Source organism: Carcharhinus amblyrhynchos, chromosome 25 (genome assembly GCF_965287045.1).
Source record: "Carcharhinus amblyrhynchos chromosome 25, sCarAmb.v2.hapA, whole genome shotgun sequence".
NCBI lineage: Eukaryota > Metazoa > Chordata > Chondrichthyes > Carcharhiniformes > Carcharhinidae > Carcharhinus > Carcharhinus amblyrhynchos.
The window spans coordinates 11,462,306-11,474,830 of record NC_137348.1 but is presented as its reverse complement, the minus strand read 5'-3'; the positions used below and the strand labels follow the sequence as shown (position 1 = coordinate 11,474,830).

The window sequence follows — 12,525 nt, the reverse complement described above, 5'->3', positions numbered from 1 at the left end:
TATTCCTATGCAGTTCCATTCTGGAAGAGTAATCTGAAGAGACCATGCAAATATGCAATCCTGGAGGAATTGAGAATCCAACTGTGATACAAAGACTTCACTCAGAAATGCAAATATCTGATCTATGTCTCTGAAAAGCTTCCCAACAATTGTATTATACAGGGCAGATGGGCTAATGTTCTAGGGGCATGGCTTCAAATCCCACTATGATGGCTGGTGAACTTTGGAATCAGCTAACAAATCAGGAAAATAAAGCTAATCTCAGCAATGGTGGCCATGAAACTATCAAAGATTATCATAAAAACCCATTTGTGATTCCAGACCCACAGCAATGTGGTTGACTCTGAACTGCCCTCTGAAAGGGCCTCAGAGGTCAAGGACAATGAGGGACAGACAGCAAATGCTGGTCTTGCCAGTGACACACACATCCCATGAAAGAATAAAAAAGTCACTCAAATTCATAGTGATTTTTCAAAAGCTACATCTTTGTAATGTTTATATGATTTTAAAATGTCAAACACTATACATTTAGGGGTACATGTTTAACAGAAATGAAAGTAACGGAAGTAAACAAACACTGGTGCTTTGACAGCGCCACTGTTGATCTAATTCTGCAGAAAGTGGCATGATGTATGTTTCTTCTAAGCAAGGTCAGAAGACTCCAATTAATCGGAAAATAAAGGGGATTGACAGAAAAAAAGGAGGAAAATGAAAGGTCACTCTGACCCAGAGTGCATAGGAAGAGTCTGAGCGACAGTGACCTCTCTGCTGGCCAAGATATATTGCCACAGCAGGTTATGCTAGAGTAAATAAAGATACATTTCATCCAAATAGATTGATCTCACAATATAGGAAGACAAATAAGAGGGATGCTTTAGATGAACTAAATCCCTTTTGTTCATATTTTAACCTATAAAGATTTTACGCCAAATCAAAATAGAAAAGTTTTCATATGAATTGCACTTTACCAAATTAGAATCTAAATAGTTAACTATATATTTATGCCCATCCTTAAAAAATACGATATGTATCAACAGCCAATGGCATGCTAATAAACTGCTCTAATTCTCAAATTATTTCTGCCTTTAATTTGGTCTTGTTATAGATGGGATACTATCCATGGGCAGATAGCTAAACATATACACAGAATAGCACCCACTGGAATCAATGGGTACTATTCTGGTTGGCAGTTGGTGACTAGTGGAGTGCCGCAGGGATCAGTGCTGGGGTCTCAACTGTTTTACCATTTACATAGATGTTCTGGAGGAGGGGGCTGAGTATAGGGTAATGAAATTTGCTGATGACACGAAGATGAGTGGAAAAGCAAATTGCGTGGAAGGCGTGGAGAGAGATCTGGATAGGCTGACTGAGTGGGCAAGGACCTGGCAGATGGAGTATAATGTTAGCAAGTGTGAGGTTATCCACTTTGGTAGAAATAATAGTAGGAGGGACTATTATTTAAAGGGTGAAAAGCTGCAGCATGCTACAGTGCAGAGGGACCTAGGGGTCCTTGTGTACGAATCGCAAAAACCCACTCTGCAGATGCAGCAGGTGATCAAGAAGGCAAATGGAATGTTGGCCTTTATAGCGAGGGGGATAGAATACAAAAGCAAGGAGGTCTTGCACTGGTGAGGCCGCAACTGGAGTACAGTGTGTAGTTCTGGTCGCCGCATTTGCGAAAGGATATATTGGCCTTGGAGGGAGTGCAGAGAAGGTTCACTAGGCTGATACCAGAGATGAGGGGGTTAGCCTATGAGGAGAGATTGAATAGACTGGGTCTGTACTCATTGGAGTTTAGAAGGCTAAGGGGGCATCTTATAGAGATATATAAGATAATGAAAGGGATAGATAGAGTAGAGGTAGAGATTTTTCCCGCTTAGAAAGGATAGCAGGACTAGAGGGCACAGCCTCAAAAAAAAAGGGGGGCGCAGTTTAGATCGGAGTTGAGGAGGAACTTCTTCACTCAAAGGGTGGTGAATCTCTGGAGTTCTCTGCCCATTGAACTGGTGGAAGCTACCTCGCTGAATATATTTAAGTCACGGGTAGATAGGTTTCTGATAGACAAGGGAATTAAGGGTTATGGGGAGAAAGCGGGAAAGTGCAACTGATCCACTTCAGATCAGTCATGATCTTGTTGAATGGCAGGGCAGGCTTGAAGGGCTAGATGGCCTACTCCTGCTCCTATTTCTTATGTTCTTATGTAGCATACAACTGTTATACTCTCTTTGTTAACACTAGCATTTCAAACTCTTTACAGTTCCTAATAGTGTGTAGTGTAGACTTGAGCATTTCTGAAGTGACTAACATGGTGCATTTTCATAAGAAACAATTGTATTGCGATACATAGACACAAACAGTTCTCGAGATGGCCCTGAAGTAGTTCTTTGTTTTGCCAGTTAAATAAAACCAGACATGTCACACAGGGCTACCAGTCTCCATTCTTTTCTACTGAACCTAGTCAGACATCAATAACACCAGAATCTAAAACAACAGTAAACTCAATGAGTTGCATTTAAATTGAGGAAACAAACAGCTAATTATGGCTCATTTACAGAGAAAGATAGTGGATTGGGAATGGATTGCTTTAACATTGCAAATAATAGTTCTGGCTTAAGAACGTAACAATATTACATAAGAGATAGGAGGAATAGGCCATTTGGCCCATCGAGCCTACTCCAAGATTCAATGCAATCATGATTGACAATTAACTCCACTTTCCTGCCTTCCGCCCATACCCCTTGATTACCTGACACCCCAAAAATCATTCCATTTAAGCCTTAAGTATATATAAGCATAATATTATTAAATAGGTGTGAAACTTGTAAATGTTCATGTTCAAAGATACTTGGGTGCACTTGTTCAAGGAACACAAAGTTAGCCTGAGATGCAGCCATCAATTGGGAAGGTGAATAGCATGCTGGCCTTTACTGAAGAGGACTGAAGTACAAGAATAAAGAAATCTTCAGCTCAGACCCAAACGAACGGTCTCTTGCGCTGTGTTCTAGATTTCCCAATCAGGACCACTCTGTCAAGCTCTTTCAGGATCTTGTATATTTATATAAGATCACCTCTCATACTTCTATGGGAGGGGGTGGTGTGGCAAATGTTTTGCCTTTGTTTAAGAAGGGCTGCAGGGAAAAGCCCGAGAACTACAGGTGAGCCTAACATCTGAAGTGGTAAGTTGTTTGAAGGTATTCTGAGAGACAGGATCAACAGGCATTCAGATTGGCAAGGACTGTTTAGCGACAGTCAGCATGGCTTTCTGAGTGGAAAATCTTATGAATTTAATTGAGTTTTTTGAAGGGGTAACCAAAAAGATAGATGAGGGCAGTGCAGATGATACCGTTTACACGAACTTTAGCAAGGCCTTGGACAAGGTACCGCACGGTAGGTTGTTGCACAAGGTTAAATCTCATGGGATCCACAGTGAGGTAGCCAACTGGATACAATATTGGCTTGATGACAGAAGACAGAGGGTGGTTGCAGAGGATTGTTTTTCAAACTGGAGGCCTGTGACCAGCATGTGTCTCAGGGACCAGTGCTGGGTCCACCGTTACTTATCATTTATATTAATGATTTGGATGAGAATTTAGTAGGTGTGGTTAGTAAGTTTGCAGATGACACCAAGATTGGTGGCATAGTGGACAGTGAAGAAGGTTATCTAGGCAAACAGATCTTGATCAGTTGGGCCAGTGGGCTGATGAATGGCAGATGGAAATAATTTAGATAAATGTGAGGTGATGCATTTTGATAGATTGAATCACTGCAGGACCTATTCAGTTAATGGTAGGGCATTGGGGAGAGTTATAGAACAAAGAGTTCAAAGAGTACAGGTTCATAGCTCCTTGAAAGTGGGGTCACAGCTTAACAGGGTGGTGAAGAAAGCATTCGGCATGCTTGGTTTCATTGGTCAGAACACTGAATACAGGAGTTGGGACATCTTGTTCAAGTTGTACAAAACATTAGTAAGGCCACACTTGGAATACTATGTACAGTTCTGGTCACCCTATTATAGGAAAGGATATTATTAAACCAGAAAGAGTGTAGAAAAGGTTTGCTAGGATGCCACCAGGAATTGATGATTTGAGTGAGAAGGAGAAACTGACAGACTGGAACCTTTTTTCCCTGGAGCATAGGAGGCTTAGTGTAATCTTAGAAGGCCAATAAAATAATGAGGGGCATAGATAAGGCAGATGGTCAACACCTTTTCCCAAAGGTAGCGGAGTGTAAAACTAGAGGGCATAGGTTGAAAGTGAGAGGGGAGAGATACAAAAGGGTCCAGAGGGGCAATTTTTTTCCACACAGGGGATGGTGAGCATCTGGAACAAGCTGTTAGAGGTTGTCATAGAGGTGGGTACAATTTTGTCGTTTTAAAAGCATTTAGACAGTTACCTGGGTAAAAGCAAATTACTGTGGATGCTGAAATCTGAAACCAAAAGGGAAAATGCTGAAAAATCTCAGCAGATCTGGCAGCATCTGTAAGAAAAGAGCTGATGTTTCAAGTCCAGCTGACCCTTTGTCAAAGCTGAAATGGGTAAGCTGGGTATATGAGTTACATGGGTAAGGTGGGTATAGAGGGATATTGGTCCAACACGGCAATTGGGACTAGCTTAGTGGTTAAAAAAAAGGGCGGCATGAACAAGTTGGGCCAAAGAATCTGTTTCCATGCTGTAAACCTATATGACTTTAACTTGTTGCCCATTCACTTTCCTTCTCTAGAATCATGGAATCCCTAAAGAGCAGGAGAAGCCCATTTGGCCCATCGAGTCTGACCAACCACAATCTCACCAGGCGCTATATCCGACGCATTTACCCTGCAAGTCCCACTGACACCAAGAGGCAATTTATCATCTTAGACTAACCAAGCTTTGCTTCATGAACAAAGATACATTACTCTGTCTCTTCACCTAGTTCATTAACAAAAGTAGTATGTAGCTGAGACCCCAGCTCCAATTCTTGTGGACCTCACAAACCACATAATGTCACCTTGGAAGTTCCCTATTTATCCCTACTCTCTTCACGTGAATTAACCAATCTTCTATCCCAACTTCATGTGTTTTTATCTTGTGTATTAGCCTTTTGTGTGGCACCTTCTGAATGCCTTTTGGAAATCTAAGTATACTACATCTACTGGTTCCCCTTTATGTACTCTATCAGCTACATCTTTATAAAACTCAAATCTGTCAAACACAATTTTCCTTTGCACATGATGTTGCCTGATCATATTACAACTTTACAAGTGCATTGTTAAGACTTCTTTACTGATAAATTTTGACAAATATTGATCAAGTGGTCCCATGGATAACTCTAATCTTAAAACCATTTGTAGAAGGAACAATCTCTTGGTGATGCAGAAACAATTTTAACCCTGCCGGAACATGATCCCATTTTTCTTCAAACTGTTGAAATTTTCAACAAATATTTTATACTGTACTGGTTATAGAATACGAATAGTAAAACAAATGCTCTGAGCCCAACAGTCTGTAAATATTTCAAAGAGTTTATTGTTAGAAATTACTATTTTATCTGAAACATTGTTGCACTTCAAATTTTAAAAGTACACAATATTAACACACAAACATTTAGCAATAGTTGTAAATCTGCCTAACAAATACTAAATGTTAATTTTAATAGCTTCAAAATTTTTAATATTTTTGCACTTTTAAAAAATATAATCTATTATTTTTCAGGCGGTGTTTGGCAAGAACTAGAAATACAACCTGCATAAGGAGTCTTTAGCACTTGGGTATGTTACATCCATATTTAGGTTTCATTCAATTTTCATAGCTGATAATGTAGTTCTTAAGAGTTAAATATTGTGAACATAGTTACAAATCTGTAAGTTCTTAAAAGAACGTGTGTAAACCTAAACTATTAAATACAATTTGTGCACATTCACAGAAATACTCTCTAATTCGAAGTTAACTCGACATTTTTGTGGGTATAGTCACGTGGGGCTTAGCACAAAATAAAGGCATTATTTGAGAGACAGCATGTATGAGACATTCTGAACATGTGCATTCATCAAACACTATCCTCAGTGTTTTGTAATGTTGTTCCACATTCCATGCATTATGATAACCCTTTCAAACTCACTCGATGCTCCATACACTGACATAACTGATGCACTACTTTGATTACATTTCAATGCTTTACAGAGCCCAGTTTCGCTAACTGCTTCTAATTATCAGAGCCTCTCATTATTGGTCTAATTTTCATAAATCACTTTTGAATACTATTTACAGCCTTGAGATCATTTCTAAACAAAGGAGCTGAAAACTGAGCATAATATTCCAATTCCACCCGAACCAGAGATTTGTATTTTTTATTTTTGTACACCATGTACCTACTTAACACTCTGGGATTTCTTCTTTATTTATCTATTCTATTTAATTTAACCTTTGTATTTGCCCTAAATGCATTACATGTCTTTTTTAAGGTTAAGTTTCATTTTAACTACTTCTTTAAAAATTCAGTTAAGAAACTTAAATTTTGCTGCAAATCTTTAATTTTGTATGCATAGCTGATTATTCTTGTTGTTTTGTTGCCTTATCTACTAATTTTTATTTGTAATTTATGAACTTTTTTTTATTTCTTGCTGAAACTTCCTTTTCCCCAGTCAAGTACCTTTCACTGTTCTCTCCCTTTTTAATTACAAAAACAAACCTAGACCAGTATTGTACAAATCTAGTCATTGGCCAGTAGCTTCCTGGCTCCCCAGCATCAGTTTTGAAGTGTATCCAAAGGTACACTGGGGAAACCCTCAGAATTTCATAGGTAAGGGTTTACCCATCAGTTATCCAGAAGCGCTAACTTACCCTGGATAACTGTGCTGTGCTGGGAACTGCTACACCAATTAAGCATCTAAACACCCATGTTTTTAAGTTTATTTTAGTGTCACAAATAGGTTTACATTAATACTGCAATTAAGTTACTGTGAAAATCTCCTACTCACCACATTTTAGTGGCTATCCGGATACACTGAGGGAGAATTTAGCATGACCAATACACCTAACCAGCATGTCTTTTGGACTGTGGCAGGAAACCGGAGCACCCAGAGGAAACCCACAGACACTGGGATGACGTGCAGACTCCGCACGGTGACCCAAACCGGGACTTGAACTTGGTCCCTGGCGCTATGAGGTAGCAATGCTAACCGCAGTATCACCATGCATACCCCCTTCACAATGGCCAAATCTCCACCCTCAACATTCCATCCATGAACCTTAGACATTTACCGTCTCACTGGCCTACTATTTTCAATGGGTCACCTGCTTCACAGGGAGCTATTGCCATAAAAAGGAGCATGTCCTCCTTTGCTCCGTTTCTTTTACACTTCACTACTAGAGCCAGAACTCATTGCGCTGTTTAATTCTCACGCTGCCTCAGCTGGGAAGATTGGGCAAGACAGGAACTTAAGAATTTTAGCATAGGTAGGTTGCTATGGAGTTCTGAGGAAGTTATGGCTATCACTGTTTCATGGACAAATGCATAGCAACTAACATTAAATAACTGCATGACTGGTTTATCTGTTTTGCTTAAGCAATAAACGTTGGCCAAGAGAAAACAGCTGTCTTCTTCAAATAAGGTGACAGAATCTTTTACGGAGTAGGCTGGTATCTCTTTTAAAAGACATTATTTCCATCAATATACCACTCCCATAGTACCATACTGAAATATCAGCAATTGCTCAAGTTCTGTCCTCAATTCAATCCTCATAAACACAGGAAATGGCCCTTTCACTGATCCCAAACAGCAGTGGCATGGTGGCACAGTGGTTGGCACTACAGCCTCACAGTGCCAGGGATCCTGGTTCAATTCCCAGCTTGGGTCACTGACTGTGTAGAGTCTGCATGTTCTCCCATGTCTGTGTGGGTTTTCTCCAGGTGCTCCAGTTTCCTCCCACAGTTCAAAAGGTGTACTGGTTAGGCGCATTTACCATGCTAAATTCTCCCTCAGCATACCTCAACAAGTGCCCGAGTGTGACAACTAGGAGATTTTCACAGTAACTTCATTGCAGTGTTAATGTAAGCCTACTTGTGACACAAATAAATAAAATTAAACTTAAAACTCTAAAACAGATCATCACTTCAGATAACAGTCACTGCGGGTGGCACAGTGATTAGCACTGAGGCCTCACAGGGAGCCAGATTCAATTCTGGTCTTGGATAACTCTCTGTGTTAAGTTTGCAATTTCTTGAAAGGCTGAGGGACTTGATGTTATTTTCATTAGAGAGAAGAAGGTTACGAGGTGACCTAATTGAGGCATACTAGATGATCAGAAGACTGGATAGGGTGGACAGTGAGTGCCTTTTCCCTCGGATGGTGATGGCTAAAACGAGGGGACATAGCTTTAAATTAAGGGGTGATAGTTATAGGACAGATGTCAGAGGTAGGTTCTTTACTCAGAGGGTGGTAAGGGTGTGGAATGCCCTGCCTGCAGCAGTTGTGGACTCGCCAACTTTAAGGGCGTTCAAATGGTCAGTGGATAGGCATATGGATAACATTGGAATAGTTTAGGTTAGAGGGTCATTAGATTGGTTCCACTGGTCAGCGCAACATCGAGGGCCGAAGAGCCTGTACTGCGCTGTAATGTTCTACGTTCTTATGTCTGTGTGGGTTTCCTACAGGTGCTCCAGTTTCATCCCACAGTCTAAAGGTGTACAGGTTAGGAGGATTGGCATAGTATAATTGCTGCTGAGTATCCAAAGAAGTGTAGGTTAGTTGCATTAGCTGTGTGAAATGTGTGGGGTTACAAGGATAGGGTGGGGGAGTGAGTCTGGGTAAGAGAGTTAGTGCAGACTCGATGGGCTAATTGGCCTCTTCTGCACTGTGGGGATCCTATGAGGCCAGGGAAGTTATAACAAAGCAGCAGATTTGACAAAGAATCACCAACTTGAAATGTTAACTGTTGTTCCCTTCACAGATATAGTGGAATATATCCTGCATTTTTGGTTTTATTTCAGATTTTCACCTTATGCAGTCCATTGCTCTTGAAAACTAGGGAAAGTGGTTGTGAACGAAACTGCATCAACATGCTAAGATCATTTCTGTTTACAATGATTAAAATTTATTTGAAATTGGGACAGAAATAAAGTTAGTTTATAGAGGACACCAAATTGGAGAGAAGTAGAATTTGAAGAAAGAAGGACGGACTAAATAAAGGCAAGATAAGAACATAAGAAATAGGAGCAGGAGTAGGACATCTAGCCCTTCGAGCCTGCCCCGCCATTCAATAAGATCATGGCTGATCTGAAGTGGATCAGTTCCACTTTCCTGCTTTCTCCCCATAACACTTAATTCCCTTGTCTGTCAAAAACCTATCTAACCGTGACTTAAATATATTTAGCGAGGTAGCCTCCACCACTTCAACGGGCAGAGAATTCCAGAGATTCACCACCCTGTAAGTGAAGAAGTTCCTCCTCAACTCCATTCTAAACTGCCCCCCCCTTACCTTGAGGCTGTGCCCTCTAGTCCTGCTGTCCTTTCTGAGCAGGAACAGTCTCTCTACCTGTACCCTATCCATCCCTTTCATTATCTTATACGTCTCTATAAGATCCCCCCTCATCCTTCTAAACTCCAATGAGTACAGACCCAGTCTATTTAGTCTCTCTTCGTGGTCTAACCCCCTCATCTCCGGTATCAGCCTAGTGAACCTCCTCTGCACTCCCTCCAAGACCAAAATATCCTTGTGCATGTGCAGCGACCAAAACTGCACACAGTACTCCAGCTGCGGCCTCACCAGTGCCCTGTACAGTTACAGCAAGACCTCCCTGCTTTTATATTCTATCCCCCTCGCTATAAAGGCCAGCATCCCATTCGCCTTCTTGATCACCTGCTGCACCTGCAGACTGGGTTTTTGCGACTCATGCACAAGGACCCACAGGTCCCTCTGCACCTTAGCATGCTGATAAGATGAGCTGATAAGTAGTGGAAAAGCAAGGTGATACAGGCAAGAGAAATGAACTGTAGCAATCAAAATGGTTCTGATGATTGGACACAACACAGGGAAGAGATTGTAGATCATTCAAAAGAACCGATAGTTAACTGGACCATGAGAATGTATGTAGAAGGATATAGCAGAAATTTCAGCAGAGGACAATGATCCTGTACAAGGCACTGGTGTAGCTACTGCAGCCATAACCGTAATGCTGTTTACAAATCTGGTCATTGTACTGCCGATGGCATATTCAGGCACAGCAGGAGATGACAACCAAACTGATACTCAATTTATGCATCAGAGTTCAGAGGACAAATCGAAGACCCTAAAACTGTTTACTCGGGAAAAGGAATGGGAAGTATAATTTAAAATCTTTATAAATTAGATTAATTTAATCTCAATAAAACATTTGCTATTGTCACAGGCTCTAAAAAGAGTAGACAGGCTCAAATTTATAAAAGTATGGGCACAAGACAAGCAAAATTAATCACTTTATAAAGAGGACAGTAAATGTGAAACAGACCGACAGTGGAGGGAGATTGTCTGAAGTGTTTGAAGAAGAATTAGCTACATATTTGAAAGGAGTAATTAAGGGGTGTTAATTTTTGGGAATCAAGATGAGTGCAGCTTTTGTCAGTCCTGCACTCCCCAATGTTGCTAACTCATGGAAAAGCTCTCTATTTCTCAACAGTAAAAACATTTGTTATTCTTCAAACAGCTAAATATCAAAAAATTACATAGCAATATTTGAGGACAGTCAGGACACATTTATTGCTCTACTCAGTCAATGTATAGAACTGTGGTTAAATCTATAGCACTGGCAAGAGTTACAAGAATCTAAGTACAAGAGTACCTGAGTACTCAGGTACATTGATTACTGCAATTCTCAGGGCAACAAGGTGGCACAGTGGTTAGCACTGCTGCCTCACAGTGCCAGGACCAGGACTCAATTCTGGCCTTGGGTGAGTGTGTGGAGTTTTATATTCTCTGCATTATGTATGGGTTTCCTCCATGTGCTCCAGTTTTCTCCCATAGTCCAAAGAAATGTGGATTAGGTTGATTGGCCATGCTAAATTGCCCCTTAGTGTCCCAAGATATGTTGGTTAGGAGGGTTAGCAGGGTTAACACAAGGATAGGGTCTGGGTAAGATGATCTGTCGGAGACTTGGTGCAGACTCAACGTGCTAAGCGGCCTCCTTCTGCACTATAGGATTCTTTGAACTCCTATAGAGATATGTAAATCAGTACCAGAAACACAACTGTCCAACACAAACATATTTACCATAAAGACACTGGTTCAAGTTTTGACATTATTTTGATGCATTAGTATGAGTCAAAGAGTTCAACAATGGTTCTTCTACATCACCTGTAATCTATCAACTTCTGGTGGTCAAAGAGCTGTCTTGATTCATCAACCTAAACATCCTTTGACATCTTTCTAGACACCTCTCGCCAATTTCAACATGAAGGAGAAAGACTTAAAGCACTTTTCATGATAACTCAATGTCTCAAATCAGTTTAAAGTCAATTAATTACTTCTGAAGCATAGTCACTTTTGCACACAGCAACTCCGACAAGCAGTAATGTGATACTCACTAGATAATCTATTTTTGTGATGTTGAATGAGAAATGAATATTAGCTATGACATAAAGGATAAATCATTTGATCTTCTTCAAAATAGAGCCAAGGAACATTGTGACATCTGGATTTGTATCAAAGTAATAAATGGGACAAAAGGAGAAGTAATGTGGAGCGAATGCTTTTTGAGTTCTCTGTATTTAGTCTACTCGCTCACTGTTATTTGTTTCTACTCTTGAGCTGTAACAACAATTTTAAGATAGCTTTGATTCTGGCTTTTGTTTCCAAATTATTGCTTATGTTGTGCACAAATGATCCAAGCATAGACTCCCATTTGATTTTTGCTAATCACTATTTTCACTCAGATGTAATCACATAACTACTATTCCTTCCTCAAAGTGAGCCAAGTTTGATTCACACCAGTAGCTCCCCCTGAGGTGCAAATGGGAAAGCTGAGTAACAAAAGATAAAAGGAAAGCACATAGACAAGCAAGTCCAAAGATGTGAGGTTAGGTGAATTAGCCATAGTAAATTGCTCTTTACCATCCCAAGATGTATAAGTTAGATAGATAAGCCATTGGTAAATGTGTGGGGCTTCAGGGCTAGGGCAGGGGACAGGGCCTGGGTTCAGATACTCTCAAAGAGTCGGTGCAGACCTAATGGGTGAAGTGGCCTCTTCTGCACTGTGGGGATTCTATGAAAACAAAAACTGTTCAGCAAACAAGACAGTTGTTGAGGAACATAAAATTATTTTAATGAAACATGACTCATCAACTTTAATCTTATAACTAACCAAACTGAACCTATCTTGAAATAATATGAAAATGGTGATCAAATTTCCTTCAGACATTTGTCTTGGGCAATATAGAAGCATATATGATTGACTTTGCAGGTGTAATCTGTCTAGACTGAGTCAGAGTGTTCCTTCTCCAGAAACAAATAACTGCTCCAAATTTTACAAGGTGAAAAGCAGACGTGTACAATCTATAAAAACACCACTTTGGCCA

General features: G+C 40.3%; 1 protein-coding gene across 10 annotated transcripts in view; it reads right to left on the bottom strand.

Annotated features, from left to right (window-relative positions):
• fnbp1b (formin binding protein 1b) overlaps positions 1 to 12,525 on the bottom strand; it is a 289,323-nt gene that overhangs the window by 122,593 nt on the left and 154,205 nt on the right. The window lies entirely within an intron of this gene.